The sequence below is a fragment of the Pseudorca crassidens genome, chromosome 19, assembly GCF_039906515.1.
Source record: "Pseudorca crassidens isolate mPseCra1 chromosome 19, mPseCra1.hap1, whole genome shotgun sequence".
In the NCBI taxonomy this organism is placed as follows: Eukaryota; Metazoa; Chordata; class Mammalia; order Artiodactyla; family Delphinidae; genus Pseudorca; species Pseudorca crassidens.
Genome location: NC_090314.1, coordinates 47,303,412 through 47,327,194, shown reverse-complemented (window position 1 = coordinate 47,327,194; position 23,783 = coordinate 47,303,412). Strand labels below are relative to the sequence as shown.

The window sequence follows — 23,783 nt, the reverse complement described above, 5'->3', positions numbered from 1 at the left end:
GAGTTGAAATTGAACAAGGGACATATTTGGGGGAACCGTGGGGGAATAAGGTTAGATACCTAAGACGGAGCCTGGGAAGCCACTAGGAACAGGTTTGAAGTGGTGGACAATATGAGGAACCACAACAGGTTCCTGATCTGAGGAATGTTTTTTGAGCCAATTCAGTTCAACACACATTTAGTGAATACCAACTCCTCATACGGTGATGAAAAGCTGCCCTTAAGGTGCTGTCTGTTAAGAGAGATGAGGCAGACAATCACCTGGGAAATATGGTGTGTGGAGAGGAAGCATTTCATCGGGGCCTTGAGGGATGGGTGTGATTTGACAGGCAGAGGCAGGAGAAGACGCATTGCAGTCTGCAGGACGGCCTGTGGTCTGGACGCACAAGACATGGCATGGTTTGGGGCGATGGTAAGGGTGTCTGCCAGGAAGTTGTGAAAATTAAGAGCCAAAAAGGTAAGTGGGGGCTGGACTGTGAGGACCTTGAGAGCCAGAGAACAAGCATGTACTTTACCAGTAGGCAATGGGCAGGCACTGAAAATTTTGAGCAAGGGAGTGTCAGACAGACAGTAGGAAGGATCGGAATGGAAATGACAGAAGCAAGAGGAAACGGTGGGACATCACAGGGGCACTGGCAGAAAGAGGAGCCAAAGAGAGGCCACAGACTCAAAGGGCGTTATGCAGGCAGAATCTGTGTGGCTCGGGGTGAGTCGGCGAGAGAAGGCGATGACACTCCCGGGGACGGTGGTGACGTCACTAACAGAAGGAGATGGGCGAGGCACAGGTTTGGGGGACTACGTAGAGGTAGAGATGACAGGCGACTGGCTAGAAGGTGGAAATGCTCTACGGGCCCCTGGAAATTCCGGTCTGGAGCTCAGGATCGAGGTCAGAGCTGAAGGTGTTAATTTGGAAGTGAACAGTCAAGAAGGACAATTGATGGGACCAGATGTACCTCAGCTACAATATGTCCAAAGCCGATACTCCTCTTCTTCCCAGAACCTGTCTCCTCCTATGGGTCCTGACCTCAGCAGTATCAGCCCAGACTCACCGCTCCCACCCTTGGTCCACACCCTACCAGCTGACTTCTTTTCTCAATTCTGAATCTCTCCATATTCTGCTAGACTGTCCTGGCTCCCCATCCCCTTGCACTGCCCGAGTCCAGCCCCCACCGTCTCTCACCTGGTTTACTACAAAGCCCCCCGACTAGCCTCCTAGTTTGTAACGTGCTCCACCACCACCCCGGCCCTTTCACACTGCAGACAGAGAAGCGTCTCTAAAAATGTGCTCTACGGACTTGAGGACACGGGGTGGGGGGGTGGGGGCGGGGGGGGGAGGGAAGCTGGGACGAAGTGAGAGAGTAGCAACAACACATTTACACTACCAAGTGTAAAATGGATGGCTCGTGGGAAGCTGCCGCATAGCACAGGGAGATCAGCTCGGTGCTCTGTGACCACCTAGAGGGGTGGGATAGGGAGGGTGGGAGGGAGGCTCAAGAGGGAGGAGATATGGGGATATATGTATACACATAGCTGATTCACTTTGTTGTACAGCAGAAACTAACACATCATTGTAAAGCAATTATACTCCAATAAAGATGAAAAAAGAAAAAAAATTTTTAAATCAAATTGTGTTCTAGAAATGTTGTCTTTTCCCCAGCCCAGCCTACTAAGTATATAAGGCCCTCTGCAATCCAGATCAAAGCCTGCGGGGCCAGCCTGAGGCTCTCTCTCCCCCCCGCATCCCTTGCATTCCACACCCAAGTCCACAATGTGCCTTGACAGGCCCCTTGTCTGCCTGTGCACATGTTATTCCTTCCACCTGAATGTTCTTCCCGCCTCATTCACCTGGCTCACTGCTAGCGTACCTGGCAGCAATCGGCTCAAGGGTCACCTCCTCCAGGAAGCCTTCTTTGATCTCTTCTATGTGTTCTTACCTCACCCAGGACTTCCTACTACCGTCCACATTGTATTGCAACATTGTCCATCTCCTCTTGGAGGGCGGGCCTCATGACTCATTCATCTCTCACTGTCACCAGGGGCCAACTCAAGTGTCTGGCACACACCAGGTGCTCAATTAATGTTTGTGGAATGATTAAGTGAAGTTAGGAATGGATGAGAACTCCAAAGGAGAAAGTGCAGAGAAGTGGGGGGCTTGGGACTGAAACTTGGGATGTGCCTCAGTCTTTAAGAATGGGAGAAAGAGGAAATGCCAGGGAACTAAGATCCCACAAGCCGCGCAGCACGGCCGAAAAAACAAAAAGAAAGAACTGGAGAAAGAAACAGAGACAGAAAGTACAGTATCCATGAAGCCTCAGGAAGAGAATGGGCAAAAAAAATACCACTGACCTTCTTACTGTCTCCATACTTTTGCCTTTTCCAGAATGGCATATAGTTGGAATCATACAGTATGGAATCTTTTCATATTGTCCTCTTTCCCTTAGTAATACGCATAGAAGTCTTTTAAGTAATATGCATTTAAGTCATTTCATGTCGGATAGCTCATTCCGTTTTAGCGCTGAATAGTATTTCATTGGTTGGATGTATCACAATTTATTTATTTATTACTATGGAGATAGTAAAAATATCAGTGGCTGCCAGGGTTTGGGGTGGTGGGGTGGGAGGAGGGAGGAATGAACATGCAGAGCACAGAGGATTTTTAGGGCAGTGAAAATACTCTGTATGGTATTATAATAATGAATACATGTCATCATACACTTGTCCAAACCCACAGACTGTATTATAGACCATACAACAGCAAAAGTGAACCCTAATATAAACTGTGGACTTTGGGTGATTACAACGTGTCAGTGTAGGTTCATCGACTGTAACAAAAGTACCACTCTGGTGTGTGATGCTGATAGTGGGGAGGCTGTGCGTGTGCGGGGGCAGGGGGTAGGTAGCAAATCTCTGCACCTTCTGCTCAATTTTGCTGGGAACCTCAGGCTCTAAAAAGATTAGCCTTTTTCAAATGTCAGTTATTGCTCGGAACGCTTTCTCCTCCAATTCCCCTTCACCTTGCAGGTCTCAGCTTAGCTCCTCAGGGAAGCCTTCTCTGAGCCCCCTCCACTAAGTCAGTCGCCCCCTCATCCTCTCCCATCCCATCCTGGTGGTGGTCCTGGGCTGTTGCCCTCCCATCTGGTCCTCACCTTCTCTGCTCTGCACTGCAGGTGACTGACCCCTGCAGGCTCCGGACCAATGAGAGGCTCTGGCAGGAGACCAGAGGGTGGAACGTGGAAGGAGAGGAGAATCTTCATCCCGCTCAGTCCTGAGTGGTATCTATGGAAGTGGATTGTATCTTCTCTGTGGTTCCAACTTCTTCCAAGTGACCCTGGCCCCCCCGCCACTGATTACACTGTTTTCCCCCCAACCCAGGACTAATAGTGGATTCCTGGTTACCTTGCCATCTCCTCCTGGGTTTCTCAGCTCTTCCAACCTCTGTGTAACCAATTCCTTGTGTGAAATTCCATGTTTAAAAACTCGGAATGAGTTCTGTTTCCCTGGTTGGGCCCTGCATGATACAGTACACTCTGTCCATCCTCTCAACATCCTCATCACCTGGAATGATTTCGGTCCTCATCTGTAGTCACCTTTCAAGGTCTGTCCACCCTTGGGAAGGGTGTTCCCTAAGGGCAGGGCAGGGACTGGTCTGGAGGTCCCGCACTCCCTCCCCAGGGCCTGACACAGTAGGTGCCCGGAGCATCACATCTGTAGCTGGCTGCATATGGGAGCTAAGACAAGGTCATCTGACTCAGAGGCGGTTAGTGGGGTATCCATGGAGAGAAGGGATAGTGGGCAAAAAACAGACCGCCGGGGTTACACACAAGTGGGAGATGAAGCAGACACCAGGAGTACCAAGAAGTTTGGGAGTTGAGAGGGGAAAGTCGAGACAGGGGAAGGGTTTTTTTTTCTTTACCGGTCTGTTTTTTGGCTGGGGAGACTCGATAACATTTGGAGGTTGAGAAGAAAAAAGGTAAAGGTGAGGAATTGAAAGGCAAGAGATGTGGAGACACTGGGGCTAGAACACATGACCTAAGTGGTCTCTTAGGAGGATGAAATCCACCAGAAGGGTTGAGAATGACGTTGAGAGGAGACTGGAGGCAGGGAGGTGAGCTAGCAGGGGATAACCCATCAGGAAGTGAGAAGAATTTGAGTCAAGCCTTAACCCAGGGCTCCCTAAGAAGCCTAAGAGGGCTCCAAGGTCAGGAGGGGTCTCAGGTACGCCCAGGAGATGACCTCTTGGTAAGGTCAATTTTGCCCAGTGTTCCAGAGACCCCCACCCAGGCAGCTCCGTCCTTTGTGGAGATGAACACGTCTCTCCTCAGCCACGTCACCGGGGCTCCTCCTCTTGTCCCATAGCTCTGTGGCTCGCCATGCCCCCTTCCATCTCCTCCTGTTAAGCAGAATTAGTGAGAGTCAATCAGGATCCAGAACCTGCATGCAATGGTGCGCTGGTAAATGCTGAACAACCAGCTGGCGGGTAGGTAGGCCTGGTTTATATTGTTTGCTAATTTCTATGGTGTAAATACTCCCAACATGTCTGATTTCAAGCAACATGAGTTCCTGGCGGCAGGATAGGAAGAGAGCCCCAGCACACCACTGCCTGAACCCATTCCCTCTCCTGCCTCCCTAGTCCCACCAATACCTTTGGACTGGGTGGCAGCAACGGGGCAGGTCCAAGCCCGGGAGGGCAGCAACAGCACTACAGCTGCAGCCTCGGCCAGGTCCCTGATGGAGAAAGAAAGCTGCTTCTCCTTCAGGAACATCCATTCCCACCCCCCAGTCGTCTCTGATCTCAGCCTCACATCCGAGTTCTTTTCAAGCATAACTTCAGGATCTCCCAGGAAAGTGGGGCCTAAGACCCACGGACACAGAGATGATTCACTAGCTACTTTCCCACTAGACATTGCTGGACACCATGAACTGCGCTGACCAAGGCAATAAAAACCAGAATATAATTGCCTTTCTTCCAAAGCAAACAGAAAAGGAGAAATGATCCAAGAATGGCATTCTCTCACTGATGCACAGAATTCACTCACTCTTCATCACTCTTCTACAGAAGTGATTAGGCAATTTGCTCCTTGAAGCCCACAGTCTCTTTGCAGAGTCCTGCATGCAGGAGAGCAGGGGCTCTGGGTCACACCTGGTTTAAATCCCAGATCTTCTATTACAGTGAAGTGACCTTGGGCAAGTCACTTTTCTCTGAGCCTCAGTTTCCTCATCTGTGAAGTGGGGATGATAATAATAGTTATTATTCTGTGAGGTTAGACTGCAAAGGTTCTCAACTGGGGGCACTTTTGCTCCCTTTGGGACACCTGTCAATGTCTGAAGACATTTTTTTTCTTGTCACAACTGGGTGTAGGAGGGTGGTGTTACTGGCATCAAGTGGGCAGAGGGCAGGAATGCTCTTAAACATCGTATAATATATATGATAGCCTCCCCACAACAAAGAACTATCCAATCCAAAATGTCAGTGGTGCCAGGTTGGGAAACCCTAGACAGGAGTGAATATTTAGCGAGGTTATTATGCATACAAAGCACTTAGAAACATCTGGTTTATTTTTTATAAGCTCTCAAAAAACAGAAGCTACTATTCTTTGTGGAAGAGCATAGTCTTGCCCTTCCATTGCCGGACTTCAACCATGGGAGTGGGATGCAGAAATCCTTGAGTGCTGAGAACCCAGCTCACTGCTCCAGGTGTGAGTCATCCCATAAATACCAACTTATTTTATTTAAAGCAGAGCTGAGGCTGCACAACTGACTCAGGGCTAGAAGCCTTCCCAGGTTGTCGTGACTCAACTAGCTGGGCTGGAAGGAACTAATTTTACCCTGAAGCTCTCCTTCCAGAAGATGCCAGCATTTCAAGGCTCAGAAGTGCTCAGTGCTCACTTGCAGTGAGTATCATGTTGTTTCTTACCTCACCTCACACACAGTTGGGCTTGGAAAGGCCTGGGGAAAGTAGCTGAAACCAGGAGTCCCAAATCTTGTCCTCACTAGTCTGTAGAGGTTTGTTCCTCTCCTGCAACCTGATGTGAAATTCCTTCTTGGGAGTTGCAACTTTGGGTCAACAGGTTCACTCTCTCCCAGTAATACACATTAGTGTTAGTGGATAGATTTAAAGACAGATAATATTGATAGGGTGGGTGGGTCGTCGCGGGGACCGAGAGAAGTGTCGAGGGAAGCTGGGTAAAGTACATGGGCACTGGGTGTCGTAAAGAAGGAATGGTGAAAGAGGGAGAAGGCAAAGGCAGGCCAGGGAATGTCTGCAGACTCTGGCCCTGTGCCCACATCTTTCCTGAGAAGCGGTGTGCCCAGAGGCAAACAGGTGGTGGAAGAGGCAAGCCCTGCATCCAGGCTTGCTGATACTGACCTGTAACCCACCATCTGGCCAAGCTCTACCTCTCCCTGAGTCACAGAAATGAAAACCCTGTGGTTGGAAGCAGCTTTAAGGGCCCCCAGCTTCTTTCTTGCCCATCATTTCCCACGTCAGTCAGTAGCAGAGCCAGTTTATGCAACAGAGACTGTCCAGCTCCAAAGTATGGGCTCTATCTGGACCATGACCGCAAACACTTTAGTGGCCAGGCAAATGACATAGGTTAAGTGGTTGGGTGTAAGACAACGGGGGCTGGGGCTGTGAGGAACTGCAGGCTCTGCTCGAAGGCATTCAAATTCAATTGAAAAAAAACATTGGGCCAGCCAAACAAAACTTATCTATAGCCTGAGTGAGTGGGTGAGGCCTCTAGATGGTTAAGTTTTCTGCCTAAATGGTCTTCCGTATCCCCTGACAACCAAGATGTCTGTTGGATGCAGATCTCCAGAAACAGACTTCAAGCTATGAACCACTGTCTGCAAAGTGGTCCTGAGCAGGTCTTTGCTCCAACACTTCCAGAGATTGGGTGATCCTTACTTCCCCAGACAGCCTTGAATGGGGCCTGCTTACCCGTACCATTAGAGCCACTTACCACACCTGCCTGTTGTAGACCACTTATTGGGGTGGGGTGCCCAGGTAGGGGCATATCTTTTATTTTGCAAACTTTTTTTAAGCGTGGAAATATTTTCTTTATTATAAATAAAATACAAGCTCACTGTGGTAACGCTGGAAAATATGGAAAAGCAAAAGTTAGAAAAGAAAAAATATCCATACCTCCCTTAAGCACCTCCCCTACCCCTTCCCCAACGCCCACCCCCACCCACCATTCAGAGAAAAGCATTGTTGACACCTTGGTGCATATCCAGACTCCAAGTCCTTTTTTTAAATAAGTAAAGCTCTAATCTTCTTTCTGGCTCCATAACCTGTAAACCCAGCGAGGAGATGCTTCACGCAGCGCTCACACCACGTTGCTTCTCTGGCTGTGGAAAGGGATTGCACCACGCCAGCCGCACGCTCTCACCAGACCTGGGTTTCAACACACAGGTCTGACCTGCGTAGGCCTTTAGCCCCCCAACCTCCTCGAGGGCAGGCACTAGAACCTATCTTATCCTCAGAGCCTCTACAGCACCAGGCTCACAACCAGTGCTCAATATAAGTGTTTCTAAATACACACCCCTGCCCCGCCCCGCTCCCTCCACAACCAACACACCTGCCTCAGCCGCTACGGCCCGGAGCAAAGAGGAAACACAACCAAAGCCTGGAGAGAGAGCACGCCTCGCCGTCTCCTAGGTAACCAGGTCCTAGGTTGGGGAGGGGGGCCCACGCATGCGCACGCTCACCCTTCCTTCCCGTAACCTCCAGAAGAAAGCAACCCTGAAGACTGCCAGAAGCCGAGCGCGCATGTGTAGTTACACCAACACCCCTACCGCCTCCGCCTTCTGTCGATCCGTCAGCCCAGCAATCTCTTCTCTATAAACACTGTCCGGAAATAGTGCCCATTCCTGGAAACGAGGCCTCGTTAACCAATCGTTGCTTGGGGCAGTAGGACAGAACTGGCTGGGACGCGCTGTCTCATTGGTTAGATTGGAGGAGTGGGCGGGGCCAAGGGTCTAGGTGAGGCCAAAGCAAGGAGGCGCGAAGCGAGGCAAATTTGCTGCCGCCGGCGGAGGCGTGGCCCCGGGGATGGCCGGGAAGGCGGTGAGGGGGCGGGGTCCGAGGCGGGGCGGGGCGGGGCGACCGTGGGCCCTGAGAGCAGCGGTCGGCGACCGGCGGCGGGAGATCGTGGACGAGCGGAGCGTGACACTCGCTGGTGGGGGAGATCGGCGCTTGGCCGGTAGGTGACCTGAGCGAGTCCCGGGGCGAGGGGCAGAGGGGATGGGTCGCTTCTCAACCCGGGGCCGGGCTGCGGCCTGGCCCGCCGCCCCGGAATGGTGGGGGTCAGCGACGCGGCCGGGGGACCCACTCGCGCGCGGGCCCTCGGCCCTGGCGGCCGGCCGCCGGCGCTCCCTCACGCACGCTGCCGGGGCCACGGTCTCACGCCGTGCTCAACCAGCACACCCGCAGGCCACACGCTCGGCCGAAGCGCGCGCAGGGACGCCTTGCTTCCCCTTCTCCAACATCCTTGTTCCTCCGCGCCAAGCTGCCCCACCGCCGGGCCTGCCCCTCCTGCTCTGTTCCCTGGATGCCCCCCAGGATGAGGGCTCACCTCGGCACCGGGCGGAAGGTGCCTAACGCCCAGGTGCGCCGGGTCCGTGAGCCCTACCACCTGTCCGGGCAGTGAAAACCTCAGGCCTTTCCTGGGAAGTTCTGGGGTCACACCCCGAGCCTGGGAGAAGAGGCAGAACCTGCCCTTGCCACCCAGCGGGGCAGTGCAGGCTACTCGCAGCATATCCTCTTTCTCTCCCTGACCCCTCTGTAGTTCTTCTGTCCACTCCACTCAGGACTTTATCTGTCGGCTCAGATAAAATATCCCATCTTGGAAGCCCATCGTGGCCCTGGCATCCTGCAGCCACCGGGCACCAGGCAGAAGGAGGCCACTTGTGAGGCACAGAGAGCCCCACCTGCCCGGGAACCTCCTCGGTGCTGGGTAACTTCAGAAAAAGCCGATTTTTCCTAATTGAAGTTAAAATATTGCTCTCAGTCCTAAGGGTGGACTAGGGGATGAATGGAGAAAAGAGACAAATCAGTGCTGTAAATGGTAAAATTATTATTTTTTAACTGGGGGACAGTGAGTACCTGTCCCTTGATTAAGAACTTGAAAAGCAGATGAAGCTAAATGATGAGAGGTGGGGCCTAATACAAAATAGAAGTCTGAAGTTTATTCCAGGAAAAATGTTGAAAACCCCTTGACTAGAAACATGGTCTTTCTGGAAGATGAGAGGGAGATAGTATCTTAACATTAGTGATGTGTTTTTTACTTAGTATCTTCATACCTGTAACCTCCTTTTTCCTTCAGATGTCTGTGTGATAAGATAGTATTGTCCTGCTTTAGAGGTGAGGCACCTGAGGCAGGTGTGTGTTTATTGGGGGCGGGGGTGTAAATAGATATTGCCTAATGCCTCATAGCTAGGACTCAGGGTGAAGACTTGAACCTGAGCCACTGGGGTCTTTCCCAGGCTCCTTGCCCTGGACCAGGACCACATTATGGGACTTAAGATGCAGGACAGAGGGAGAAGTGTTCGCTGGGGTATTTATGCTTTTAACATGAGAGAACAGGTGCTTGTCTTACAAAGTGTTTGGATTTACTCTTGCTGTTGTTTAAGTGATGTCAAAGTCAGTTCCTTTGGTGCAGCAATGCCAGACATGTGAGATTTTGAGACACCTTGAGGACATCCTCGTTTATTTTGAAGGGTGTGGTGAACTTCTCAGAAGGCCTCAAAGTAAAAGTACTAGTCTCTGACTTTAATTTTAGAAATATATACCCAGGTATATGTTCCAGCACTTTTGTGAAATCAGACAGCGGTAAGCCGCCAAGCTTTAGGTCGCCTTCTGACTGTTTTCAGAGTATAAGGAGCAGTTAGCTCTGAAGGGGGTTTTTCGCCCCTGGTATTGTCAGTTAGAGTTTGTGGGAGCGGCACCACAGAGACCCTGCCAAATGAGCCTTCATCTATTAAACAAAAATGTCTGGTTGGCCATTTCGCCTCAACAGACGGGGGTTTGGTTCCTCATTTTGGTTCTCCTGTTGAACACTGACTCCATTGTGATCTGCTTGGAGTGTTTGTATATCACTTAATGTTGAGAAGCAGGCCTGCCCTGATTGGTTGTCCAACTCCAGGCAGCTGTTGTGATTTTGTTTGGTGCGTGGTAACAGTTCACCCGGACCAGGGTCTGGTGAGAGACCTGTAGATACGTGAAAGAGGTAAAGCCCGATCCAGGGCTGTTTTCCTCATTGTTGGCACCCTCTTAAGAGTGTCCTATCACTTTGGCCTGCAAAGTCACTTTTAATTTCCTATTTTTTTCCTGTCTCTATGGGCAGCACATGAGCTTTCCTAACAGGCCTGCCTGCCTTGATGAAGAGCTGAGAGATTCATGTTGGTTGACCTGATACATGTTTTTTTCTGGGAGAGTAATTAAGAAATCTTAAAACCAAATTCAGTCCTAAATCAAAAGTGTAAGTCAGCTTGATACACACATAGGCAGCATCTTTGGTACCAATGGCTTCCATCATCTCAGAGGTGTTTTTTTTTTTTTCCTGGCAAAAGGTTAAAATGCAACTAAAATTCTGCTTTCATGATTAATAAGTCACTACCGCAGTTGTGTCTGATGCTTCCTGTTTGCCCCGTTTTAGTATTTCAGTTAAACTGGAAACATCTGAGCCTTATGGGCACTTTTGATGGCACCAGCGTGAAATTGGCGGGAAGGGGGACAGTTCCCTGTCAGTGGATTTAGGGAGCTTTAAGGATAAGCCAGCCTCTCTGGCCGCCGCATGCCTGCGATCCTTCAGCAGGGAAAGGAACGGGGGTTGAGCACCTTCAAGGACTAGGTGAGCGTTTAGAGTGATGCACGTGTGAAGGCTTTGCATTTGCTTGGTGATGCTGACTGAAATGTTGAAAGCAGTAGATTAGAAATGGAAGGCCAAACATAGGGCAGATCGTGCGGTAGAACACTTCAGTTGAGCTGAGCGAGACACTGAAGTATGTTGCATTTGAGGTCTTCAGTTCTGGCCTTGTCTTACTGCCTGAGTGACAATGCAGAGAAAAGTCACTTTTTCTCAGAAGCCTGTGCACCCTTCTTTGTACTCTATCAGTAGTTTAAAAGATCCCCTTCCTGTGGTTGCCAAGGTGGGGGGGCGGGATCGGATTGGGAGTTTGGGGTGAGCAGATGCAAGCTATTACATATAGAATGGATAAACAACAAGGTCCCATTGTATAGCACAGGGAACTATATTCAATATCCTGTGATAAACCATAATGGAAAAGAATATGAAAAAGAATATATATATGTATAACTGAATCGCTTTTCTATACACCAGAAATTAACACATCGTAAATCAACTACACTTGAATTAAAAAAAAAAACTAAGATCCCCTTTCCCTTGCTATTTTATACCCTTTAATCTCTTATCCTCCTGACATAAATCCCTTGAAATTGTATGGCATCCAGAGTAATGGTACTTAGTGGCTATTTTCTATATTTTCTCACAATACTCCCGTAAAGAGAGGCAGAGACAAAGATCAGGAATGTGAGGCCTAGTAAGGAAATAAAGGGGATGAGATTACTCAGGAAATCAGTGTCATGCCTAGAAGCTAAACCCACGTTTCTTGATATCTAGTTCACTGCCTCTTCTACTAACTTACTCATGAAAGGGTAAGTTGTTTTCTTTTTTTTTTTTTTCCAAAACAGGTCAGTTTTGAATATAACTAAACCAGGGTAGCTGCTTTATTTATCTATTTATGTTAACAAGTATTAATGAATAAGTGTTAACAATTAATTATTAGTTGATATTGATTGTCCATAATAATTATTATTAACAAAAGTCTAAAAGATGAATAGAGCATCCTCTGGGCGAGTCTGCTTATCCCCATTTTACAGATGCAGAAATTAAAGCAGAGTGGTCAAGTGATTTGCCAGGAGCGGTAGAGCAAGTCCACGGCATCTTCGTATCCAACTTGGGGGTTTAGGCTGTTGGGTCAGGTCCAGGTCTGCCACTGTCTGCCTGTGTGACCTCAGGCAAATCACTTCTCTTCTCTAAGCATTGGGTGCCTCGTCTGTAAATACTTCGTGGTGTTGTTTTCAGTAGAAAAGGAGAGAATGTATGTAAAGTGCTGAGCTTGGTGCCTGGCACAGAATAAGTCATAGGACACAATGGCTATAACTGCTGATGGTGGTTGTAGTAGTAATCGCAGTACTAGTAGTTGCCGATTAACACTTTGACGAGACCTGTTTTCTGTAAGATGACGTCAGGACGGGTCACACTGCCTGATAAGGGCAGTCATTTTCTCAGCAGGACCTCCTGGGGGACATTTCTTCTGTCTAGAGGGTTAAGCTGTCAGGTTTTCCTGCCCTTACCACCCTCCAAACGAGTTTAAAAAAGCTCTGGCTCTGCCTGGTCAGAGTTGGCGAACCTAACCCTTGGCCACCCTCAGCCCTCCCAGGACTCTGAGCAAGAGGCAGAGCTGAGCCTCTCTAGGGCCGTCCTGTGTCCCCGTGCAGCGAAGTCCTAGCCTTAACTCTGGAGGGGAACAAAAGGAAAACACTGTGTAGAATATAAGTCAGCAAGGACTCATTCTTCTCTGTTTGGGAGACCAGGAGGGAAACCTGGGTTCTGTGGGGCAAGGTTCCCACCACCATGTGGCAGCCTCAGCTCACTACGCTTTGTCGACTTATTGCCAGTCTGGGGGCCCTGGATCCGCAGTCAGGGACTTGCAGATTTCCCTTTAAATCACCCAAGAAAAAAACCAGTTTCACATTATATTTTAAATTCTTTTTTTTCCCCTTCTTAATACAAAACAAAAATACAGGCTCCCACCAGACTGACGTTGCCTTTAAATAACATTTTGTTTTCTCTTGGGGAAGCTGCCTTCGTGGCCAAAGAGTCATTTCTAAAGTGAACTTAGTTTTTAGAAAAAATAGATTACCGGATGTCAAGCCTCGTGTGGAGCTCAGTTCAGATGAAAATGAAACCAGCAGATCTGGAGTGGCAGCTCCACACTTCACTTCAGGCTGGAGGTGAGAGGCAGAGTGTGTCTGGGCCCAGCTCGGTAACCGGTCGGCCCCACAGGGTGCATTTGATAGGCGCCTTAGTCATTTTCCAGGCAGCTTTGCTTAGGTGAGCAGAGCACTTTCTCTGGAAGGTGAGTCACCCTTGCAGGGGTGTAGGTGACAGGCGATTTATTCCCCAGCTCAGTCGCAGAGGAAGTCTTGAACAGACCTTGTTGAGAAGCCCTCTGCCAAAGATCATGTTCATTTCGGTCCTAGGGCTTTGGAGGCAGGGGTAAGGAAGCAAACCGAAGGCTCCCAGGGCTTGTGGACTGACAGAGAGATGGATCCCCCGGCAGGAGGCTCATGTGGACCCGGCACAGAGCCCAGATCAGCAGTGTCACTGCACTCTTGAGTCCAGCCACCTTGAGGGTGGAAAATAGCCCACTTGCAGTGAGAGTCAACAAAGAAGCAGGAGGGGAGCTTTGGCTCTAGGGAGCTGGGAAACCCCTTGGCAAAAAGCAGAGAGATACATACCATACTTTGGTGTAAAAGGCCTTTTGGGGAACCCTTTTCTACCTGCTATCCTTTTCGCCACCTGAGTTGGAGGCTCTGAAGAGTTCCAGTGATTAGGAAGGCTAGATTCAACCCTGGCTTTCAGGAGACTTTGGAATTCTGAGCCTGCCATACTTCTGGAGCCAGTGTTTGGACTCAGAAAGAAGGCACAGGGCTTCCCTGGTGGCACAGCGGTTTAGAATCCACCTGCCAATGCAGGGAACACGGGTTCGAGCCCTGGTCTGGGAAGATCCCACATGCCACGGAGCAACTAAGCCCGTGTGCCACAACTACTGAGCCTGTGCTCTAGAGTCTGCGAGCCACAACTACTGAGCCCATGTGCCACAACTACTGAAGCCCACACGCCTAAAGCCCGTGCTCCGCAACAAGAGAAGCCACTGCAATGAGAAGCCCCGCGCACCACAATGAAGAGTAGCCCCCACTCACCACAACTAGAGAAAAGCCTACGTGCAGCAATGAAGACCCAACACAGCCAAAAACAAAATAAATATATTTATTTAAAAAGAAAAGAAAGAGGGCTTCCCTGGTGGCGCAGTGGTTGAGAGTCCGCCTGCCGATGCAGGGGACACGGGTTCGTGCCCCGGTCCGGGAAGATCCCACATGCCGCGGAGCGGCTGGGCCCTTGAGCCATGGCCGCTGAGCCTGCGCGTCCGGAGCCTGTGCTCCGCAACGGGTGAGGCCACAACAGTGAGAGGCCCGCGTACCGCAAAAAAAAAAAGAAAAGAAAAGAAAAGAAAGAAGCGGCAGAGGGAACTCCTGAGCCATCTCTTCCACCTGGTTTCTGGGTGCTGTGCCTTCTGACCCTCTTACCACTAAAGCCGTGACCAGATATCCTTCAAGGCAAAGAGTTTGTTCGGACTCTGTGTTCTAGACCAGTGCAGTTGGTGTTGAACTTGACTGCTGAGGGTCAAGGACCTCTCTAAGCAATGTCCAGATCACCCCACCAGGTGGGCTTGACTTCACTGAAGCCACAGGGAAGAGCTAGTATTACCTTGTTTCCTTTACCTGTTGCAGGCTCCCCTCCAGGCCCCCCTACCCACACCTCATCCATCTGGACTAGCCAGCAGTCACTTTGGGTGGGCATGGCTAAGTGACCTTAGGCCTGAACCACTCTGTCAAGAAAGAGCTCTTTGAGTTATAGCCTGGAAATGGTCATAACCGTTTGTGTGCTCTGTTTTACAAACGAGAAAATGGTGACCCCAAGAAGCTGAGTTGCCCAAGGCCACACTGCTAGTTAATTGCAGAATCTGAACTAAAGTCCAGGCTCTTTGCATTGTGCTGTGCTGCTCCTTGAACAAAAGAACTACTCCTGGAGTAGGAATTGTATTTTTTAACTAGCTTCTATATATCCACACCCAATCCCATCACTCCCGGCCTTTCTTCAAGCTTTGCCAAACCTGGGGAGGGTGGAGCCAAAGCGGCAGCTGCTCTGAGTCTAAGAAAAAGTAAACGGAAATCTATTTGACACTCTCTTGTACCATGAGGTTCGTGTAACCAAAAGGAGGTGAAGGTTGATAAGAAAATACAATTCTGGGCAGGGTTATCCGGAAGTCTCAAAGGTTGCCTACACCTGTAGGTCACTGTCCTACCTCACCAGGCAGTATCGTACCCAAAGTGGGTCTTTAGTAGCTATGAATGATTGATTGTGAGGCTACAAACCCACTGGGCACCAAGAAGCTCCTCTGCATCTTTCTCCTGTTGTGTTACCTGTGGTGTGCAGGTAGCCAGAAGACCCAGAATAGTTGGGCATCATTCCCTCGGGATCCGTCCAGCTCCTCTCAGTGAAGAGGCTCTTTCTTGTGGGCAAAGCTTGATGTTACATCTAGATGGTGGCCCCCATAAGTGCAAAGAGCTGTTGTATCTGAGATCCACCACCCACCTTCTGCTGACTGCGACATTTCCTTTTATCAGAACGGAATTAGTCCTGGTCAATACTAGGGATAGGTGGGAGGCTTGGGAGGAAGGGAACTTTGCCAGCCTCAAATGAGGATGCTATTGCCAATTAAGATTAGAAATGGAGGTACTTCCCTGGTGGCACAGTGGTTAAGAATCCTCCTGCCAATGCAGGAGACACGGGTTCGAGCCCTAGTCCGGGAAGATCCCACATGCCGCGGAGCAACTAAGCCCATGCACCACAACTACTGAGCCTGCGCTCTAGAGCCCACGAGCCACAACTACTGAGCCCACGTGCCACAACTACTGAGCCCACGTGCCACAACTACTGAAGCCCGCACGCCTAGAGCCCGTGCTCCGCAACAAGAGAAGCCACTGCAATGAGAAGCCCGCCCACCGCAACAAAGAGTAGCCCCCGCTCACCACGACTAGAGAAAGCCCGCACACAGCAATGAAGACCCAGCGCAGCCAAAAATAAAACTTTTTAAAAATAATAATAAAAATATAAATAAAGAGTCTGCCTTCCAGAGATCATCTGCGAACATTCCCTGTCATACCACAGGTCCCAAACCTTTTCCTCCCTTCCTGGGGGAGGACAAGAATGTGACCCTGTGTTGAAAGGGACATGTCCTCAAGCTGCTCACTCAGGCCAGTCTGTCAAAGGATGTGTAGGGCAGCATCTGAAACGAGGCCATGATCAGGGTGCCACTGCTAAAGGGCAGAGCTGGACTGTGTACTTCCTTCCATTTACCCCTATATGTTGGAAGCCTTCTGTGGAAAGCCAAGTTGTTTGGGTTTCTTGTTTATTCTGAAGTTCCTCAAACTAGTTCCTCAATTTCAGGACCTGTCACTAATAACTACAATGAACTTGAAGCCTCTTCCCTTCCAAAGAGGCTGAGCCCGTCTTTCTCCATCTCCGAAAACAGGTAGACCCTGCTTGAAGCCAGTCCCACCTGTGAAAAGCAGAGTTACCAACCAACAGAGGAGGGAAGTGGTTGTGTTGCAGCAGGATTGACTATAGCCCAGGGAACTGCTCCTTGCTCAGAATCCAATCCGAAAAGTTAAATAAGGAAAAGTTTTTCACAAGCAGACCTTGCTTGCAATGATGACCTCAAGACTTGGCAAGATCCAGAAGTACATTTTGACTCATCAAAGAAAGCTGGTTGTGTTTGGCACGATTTTAGTGTTGAGGGCAGTGTTAACTGCACTATAATCTTTGGAAACTGATCGTTATTGAGCGGTACATGCTGCAGCCCCCACTTAATCAGAATATTCAGTTACACAAAATACCCCAACCTACAGATTTCAGTGATCCTGTGAAACTTTTGTATATAACATACATTAAAAATTCCTTGCTGTGTATTGTAGAAAATGAAGTGGTTGAGGTTTTTCTCAATACTACCCCGCCCCCCATTCTCCTGCGTAACTGCCTCTGTGGATCAGTGATGCCCCAGTGGCATCTTTTCTATATACTGTTGGCTCTCCTCATGCAAAGGATTTGAAAGTTGAATTGAAAATGTCGTTGTAATACTTTACTTTTAAAGTGTATACAATACCCTATATCAGGGCCTGGAGACAAAGTAATAACCGTGTTTATGAATTTAGTAACTGATGCTTGAGGCTTTGCTATTAAAAACAAAAACAAAAAACAGTAAAATAGGCTCAAGAAGCCTGGAGCCAGGCTTTATATATAAAATGAATGGTGAATTTGAACGTTTTCATACTGTTGGTCCCTGGGATGGGTCCAGCTGTGCTGGGCATGGGTGGGCTAAGGAACACAGGCCTGCCACATGCTTGGAGTCTCTGATCCCCATTGCCATTTTAAAGTTGCTTTTTCCAAAACAGAGGCTGGCTGTGTTTATGCTTCCTAACTGAGATGCTTCCTCCTGGGTCAGTCCCTGGGTTTCTCATTAACAAACCTTTGGCTTGTGGCAGCTTCTGCATTTGGGTCCCAATTTTTAAAGCTTGAATCGTTTGAAAGTGGATTCACTGTCATGGTTAAGAGTATGGACTTTGACATAAAAGAGTCCCACATGCAAATCCTGCTTTTCTGCCACTTCCTTGCAGTGTGACCATGGGAAAATTACTTGACCTACTGAGCCTCAATTTATTCCTCCATCTAAGGGGAATGATACTAGAGTTATTGTGAGGATTCAAGAAGTAATACACATGTAATACATAGCAAGCATTGCCTAATGTACCTAATACATAGCAAACAATAATAGCCGTCATTATTATTTTTATTATTATTGACAACCGGCATGTAATTCTGTGTATACATATAGCAGCAGGTTGTTGAAAACACCCAAAGATGTCCACAGGACAACTGATTTCGGCTCTAGGTGCCGAGGAGTTCTGGGTCCTTGTTAATTGTGCACTGGTGGGTCACTCTTGAGTCCATTCAGAGCTGAGGCACTGCCAGGAGAGAGAGGCTGGATGGCGTGTGCAGAATGCTCTTCAAAGAACAACCCCCTCAGGAATTCCCTGGAAGTCCAGTGGTTAGGGCTCTGTGCTTCCACTGCAGGGGACACAGGTTCAAGCCCTGGTCAGGGAACTAAGATCCCACATGCAAGGCGAAGCCAAAAAAAACCCAAACAAACAAACAACACCCCTGTCATGGGTGGTCCTTTTCCTGCTGGCCGCTCCTGCCTCCCTGCTCTTGGGATGCTCCCCTCCTCCTTTGACTGTGCCCGTTCCAGACTTTCCTTCTAACGCTAGGGCTGCTGGCTGGTGGTTTCAACTCTGCACAGGCGAGGACTGTCAAACAACTGGCACTTCCAGTCCCGGAAAGGACTGCTCATCTTGTAACAGCTTCCCTCTCACTGGAGGTTCTGCTAATGTTTCTAGAGCATCCCCTGTGTGCCAGGCACCCTGCTGGGCATTTAAACATTGTTTCTTGTGTTTAATTGTCCTGTAAAATCCTGTTATGTACGTTTGAGGATCCTTATTTAACAGATGAGATACCTGAGTCTCAGATTAAGTTATCTGCCCATGGTTATACACCAGATTCAAACTCAGATCTTTTTTTTTCTTTTTTTGCTGTACGTGGGCCTCTCACTGTTGTGGCCTCTCCCGTTGCGGAGCACAGGCTCCGGACGCACAGGCTCAGCGGCCATGGCTCACGGGCCTAGCCGCTCCGCGGCATGTGGGATCCTCCCGGACCGGGGCACGAACCCGCGTCCCCTGCATCGGCAGGCGGACTCTCAACCACTGCGCCACCAGGGAAGCCCCCAAACTCAGATCTTTTGATGGCAAGACCATCCTGTTAAGTAGCTGGATGGCCATCCCTCAGGATCATTGAGTGCTATGTTGGAATAAATGACGTCCAGGGCCCTTCTGATCTCAAGGTCATTTTGAGATTCCTTGATCATCTATTTATCCATCCACCCATTTGCACCGACTAGATAAGCACCTTGAGGGCAAGGATAGTTTTTCTAGCAAATAACTAGTGTAGTGTTTGGTAACCACCTGTGCTTAAGTGATGGATGCTGCCTACTTCCCTGACACATAGAAACAGGAGAGAAGAAAGGGCCACTAACCCACTAAGAAAAGGGTTACCCAGGAATTCTGATCCCAGCAATTTACCACCTAGAGTTACTTGTAAGAGTGCACAAAGAGGGAATTCCCTGGTGGTCCAGTGTTTAGGACTCTGCATTTTCACTGCCGAGGGCATGGGTTCAGTCCCTGGTCAGGGAACTAAGATCCCACAAGCCGCAAGCTGTGCGGCACGGCTGAAAAAAAAAAAGAAAGAAAAGCGCACAAAGAAGTGAATAAAGGTGTTGTTTTGCAATATTACTTACAAGAATAAAAAATGGAAACAATTTGAAAATCCACCCATAGAAGAAAAAGTGAGAAAATGATAGTACATCTGTACCATAAAATCTTATGGAACCATTAAAAAGAATGAGATAGATCTACATACACTGAAATGGAACAGTATTCATAATTCATTGTTAAGTGAAAGAAGCACCGTATAGAATATTATGTATGTATAATCCTATGTTTATTTTAAAAATGGTCCCAGGGCTTCCCTGGTGGCGCAGTGGTTGAGAGTCCGCCTGCCGATGCAGGGGACACGGGTTCGTGCCCCGGTCCGGGAAGATCCCACATGCCGCGGAGCGGCTGGGCCCGTGAGCCATGGCCGCTGAGCCTGCGCATCCAGAGCCTGTGCTCCGCAACGGGAGAGGCCACAACAGTGAGAGGCCCGCGCGTACCGCAAAAAAAAAAAAAAAAAAAAGTCCCAAACTCTATGTTCGTATATGTACAGTAATGGAACTAGAGGGGTTTACACCAAACCTGTTTCTAACATTGCAGGGAGAAGGGAATGGTGCAGGGATTTTTTTTTAATATATACACTTTTTGTATTGTTTAATTTTTTTTAATGAACAAGTATTATATTTGTACTTGAAAACAAAATAATTTTTTTTCTTTTTTTTTAAAAGAAAGAGCAGTGTCAGATATACAAGGAAGCAGTGTCAGATATACTAGCCTGAAACCCTTGCCTCTTTCGTGTTCCCCAGGTTGGGACCAGCCCTCAGATCCTACCCCTTGACATCAGCAGCCACCGAGGGGCCAGTGGTTTTCTCTCAGGTCCAGTTCTGCTGTTTCCCACTCTTTATGGGGCCACTTGTGCCCACGAGCATGTCTTACCCAACATCTTCACCGCTGCATACACTTGTCATTGGATGGTTATAAAGTAAAAGCAGGGAAGCACTGGCCATCAGAGTTGAGGACGGCTGGCACAGCGATCGCTGAGCACCTTCCTGCTTCTTGAGTCCCAACGGATGAAACTCACAGTCCCCCAGGGAAAACTAGAAAGAGAGTGAAAAGAAAACCAAAACCAGGAGGGACAAGCTTACCCATCTCCAGCTTCTGTTTTAGCGGCCCTGCTGCCAGAACTCACTGAACAGCCCCCAAGTTTCTGGCAAGGTTTCCTGTGTGTGTGGTGTGTGTGTGCGGGGTGAGGAAGCAGTCGTCACGTATTTATGAAGCCCCAGTCACAGATGTGGACCAGACGCCTCCTAAGTTCTCATCCCATACCAAGAGACCTTATTTTAGTTATAGCTTGTTTTCACTGTAAAAGTAATACCTCGCAGAGAACATCTCTGGAGGCATATGTAAGAAACTGGTAATGGGGATCCCCTCAGAAGAATGAGGGAGTGGTGGGAGGGACTTATTTCTCATTGTTTATCCTTTCTGTATTTTATTTTTACCATTTGGAAACATCTGTTGAAAAATGAAGACTGGGAAAAGCAGTACTTCCTCACTGTAAAAAATGTGGAAAAATTAGAAAAGTGTAAAGAATATTACCACCACCAAGGGAGAACCATTGCTGCATGTCTGTGCTAGGTGTCTGCATTTTTATAAATGTTGATAAAATATACAGACACATGCTAGGTGGGATCATACCTTAGATATAATTCTGTATCCTTTTTCTGTTAACTTTGTATCCCATAAGCATTTTTCCATATAGTTAAATATTATTTGTAAGCATTTTTAATGGATGTACTATGACTTATTTAATAATTATCCTCCCCGTGTAATGAGACATTTTTGTTTCAGTGTTTTACTATTATAAAAATACACTGAACGTCTTTGTACATCTTTTCCCATATTTCTATCTGCTCCACACCTCCTAGGTTGCAATTATGGAGCTGTGCGCACAAGAAATGGCTGCCTTCCCTTGGTGTATGATTTATCACGTTTAGAGTTCTTTCACCTACATTATTTTATTTAACGAGTAAAGGGAGTGAGGGTGAGGAGAGTAAGGAGACCAGGTGCTATCAGCGGGGACTTCCTGGAGGTGGAAGGCCTGAGCTTCGCCTGGGAAGGACAAGCAGGATGTGCAGCACGGCCCACACAAGGACGAAGCACACACGGAGACCTGTAGATCTGAGTAGCCAGCGGGGTGTTGAGAGATCAGACTGGCCAGAGCCAAACCCTGTGTTTAGGGAAACAGTGGTAAGACAGATTATGGACCACAGAGTTGGGACCAGACCCATAAGCAGTGCACAGCCAACAGATGTCTTTGAGCTTGAGGTTATCTTAAGGACATCATGATTTAAGATTAGCGTGGCCTCATTGTGAGATGGGAGGGGTCAGGGAGAAGCTGGAAGTGGGTAAGGCCTGTGCTAATAGAATAGTGAGGTGACTTCGTGTCTTAAACATTTGAAAGGGCCTGTAGACAGCGGTGTTCCTGCACATGTGGGGCTGGTTAACCTTTTTTTTTTTAATGTCTTTATTGGAGTATAATTGCTTTACAATGTTGTGTTAGTTTCTGCTGTATAACAAAGTGAATCAGCTATACATATACATGTATCCCCATATCTCCTCCCTCTTGCGTCTCCCTCCCACCCTCCCTATCCCACCCCTCTAGATGGTCACAGAGCATCGAGCTGATCTCCCTGTGCTGTGCGGCTGCTTCCCACTAGCTATCTGTTTTACATTTGGTAGTGTATATATGTCCATGCCACTCTCTCACTTCGTCCCAGCTTACCCTTCCCCCTCCCCGTGTCCTCAAGTCCATTCTCTACATCTGCGTCTTTATCCCTGTCCTGCCCCTAAGTTCATCAGAACCATTTTTTTTTTTTTTTTTTTTTTTTTTGTGGTATGCGGGCCTCTCACTGTTGTGGTCTCTCCCGTTGAGGAGCACAGGCTCCAGACGCGCAGGCTCAGCGGCCATGGCTCACGGGCCCAGCCGCTCTGCGGCATGTGGGATCCTCCCGGACCGGGGCACGAACCCGTGTCCCCTGCATCGGCAGGCGGACTCTCAACCACTGCGCCACCAGGGAAGCCCCATTTTTTTTTTTAGATTCCATATATATGTGTTAGCATATGATATTTGTTTTTCTCTTTCTGACTTACTTCACTCTGTATGACAGACAGAGCTGGTTACCCTTGATGTGTGGTGGGAATTAGGGATGGTCATAAATTTTATTCCATACATTTCATCTACCTGGCAGTTTGACCTATGGAACTGGCAGTGAGATTGAGTTTTGTGGGCGTGACAGGTTTCTTTTTTATAACTGACCTGTAAGATTTTAATGATTAATGTATTACATTCACATTTCATATCCTCTTTAATGGGAAATGCTTATGCAGAACTTGCTCTCCTGGGAAGCAGGCCTCAAGCTGGCGAGGAGGCAGGTGTTGAGATTCCTCCAGCTGCGTTTCACTCAGGGTGCTCCTTCTTCCGATGTCTGTTTCTAGGTCCCAGTGCTCACTCCCTTTCTCTGCGGAAGGGGAAATTAGCAAGCCTTCCAGAGGCCTGTAACTTGTGATTTTATCAGCCCAGGCTGGGCAGGTGGTGGAGAGTTCTGTCCCAATGGCAGGATTTTCATTTAATGCCCAGCATCCACCATCTGTCCTTACGCTGTAGGTTCCTCCATCTAGAACTCTGCCCCTGAATTAGACGCCTCTCGCTCTTCTGAGAATTTCACCCCTGGGGGTGTATCAGGACCAAGCACAATTCCATGATCTGGTACCTGAACTCCACAGGCAACCTCATCTCCTGCAGCTCTCGACAAGCTTTGCTCACCAACAACTTCAAGCTGTTTGTGATTCCTACATAGATTCACCCCTGTTCCTTAACTTTTGCCATCCCCTCTACTTGGAATACCCTCTCCTTTTTTCTTGGGAACTTCTCACTCACCCCTTGAGACTCAGCCCAGGTGTCACCTGCTTTAAGAAGCCTTTCCTGATCCCCACCAGGCTGGGCTAGCTGTCCCTCCATGTGTTCCCACTGCATCTGCTATGTGTCTGTGCTGTCATTGCATCTCTGTGTGGTAAGAGACTACTTGTCTCTTTCCCCAGTAGAATGTAAGCTCTTCAATGGGCTGCTGCATCTTCTCCCTCAGCGTACACCCAGTGCTCAGCAAAGCCCCTATACCCAGCAGACCAATACATGTTCAAAGAATTCTGTTATAAAATCCTGCAGTTCTCTGCAGTGTGACAGGACACTCCGAAGGCAAAACCTTACTCATCCAGAAAGCCTCAACCTGCCACAAGTCTCTGGATTTAGAGGCTCCTTGTTGCATGCATATAAGTGATTGTTATATCTTTTTGTCTTAAGTATTTGGTCTGATATTAACATTAAATGTTTTTGGTTAGTATTGGCCTGGCATATCTCTTTGCATCCTTTGTTCTCAATCTTTCTGTATAATTTTGTTTTGTCTCTTTTAGTTAGCATCTAGAGGGATCTTTTAAAATCCTGATTGTCTGACTTGAAAACTTAATGTTTTAAAGCGCTTTAAACTAATTTTTTTTTTTTTTTTTTTTTGCGGTACGCGGGCCTCTCACTGTTGTGGCCT

At 48.4% G+C, this 23,783-nt stretch overlaps 1 protein-coding gene and 1 long non-coding RNA gene across 6 annotated transcripts in view; one reads left to right on the top strand and one right to left on the bottom strand.

The window, feature by feature from the left end:
• Positions 1-1,600: 1,600 nt before the first annotated feature.
• Positions 1,601-7,886, bottom strand: LOC137211861 (uncharacterized). 3 transcript variants are annotated; one of them, XR_010937243.1, is made up of 5 exons: positions 7,577-7,886; positions 7,217-7,346; positions 5,036-7,092; positions 4,642-4,724; positions 1,601-4,389 (listed from the first exon to the last, which is right to left on the bottom strand). It is a non-coding gene; the product is annotated as an uncharacterized lncRNA (long non-coding RNA). The 3 variants fall into 3 exon arrangements; XR_010937245.1 differs by having other exon boundaries at positions 1,601-7,092; positions 7,217-7,289; XR_010937244.1 differs by lacking the exon at positions 7,217-7,346 and having other exon boundaries at positions 1,601-7,092.
• A 204-nt stretch (positions 7,887-8,090) lies between these two features.
• MAP3K14 (mitogen-activated protein kinase kinase kinase 14) overlaps positions 8,091-23,783 on the top strand; it is a 43,080-nt gene continuing 27,387 nt past the window's right edge. For 2 of the 3 annotated variants that reach the window (XM_067715996.1, XM_067715994.1), the window contains exon 1: positions 8,091-8,200. The gene's annotated coding sequence lies outside the window, so the exon portion shown is untranslated. The remainder of the gene's footprint in view (positions 8,201-23,783) is intronic. The other variant, XM_067715995.1, reaches the window with a different exon arrangement.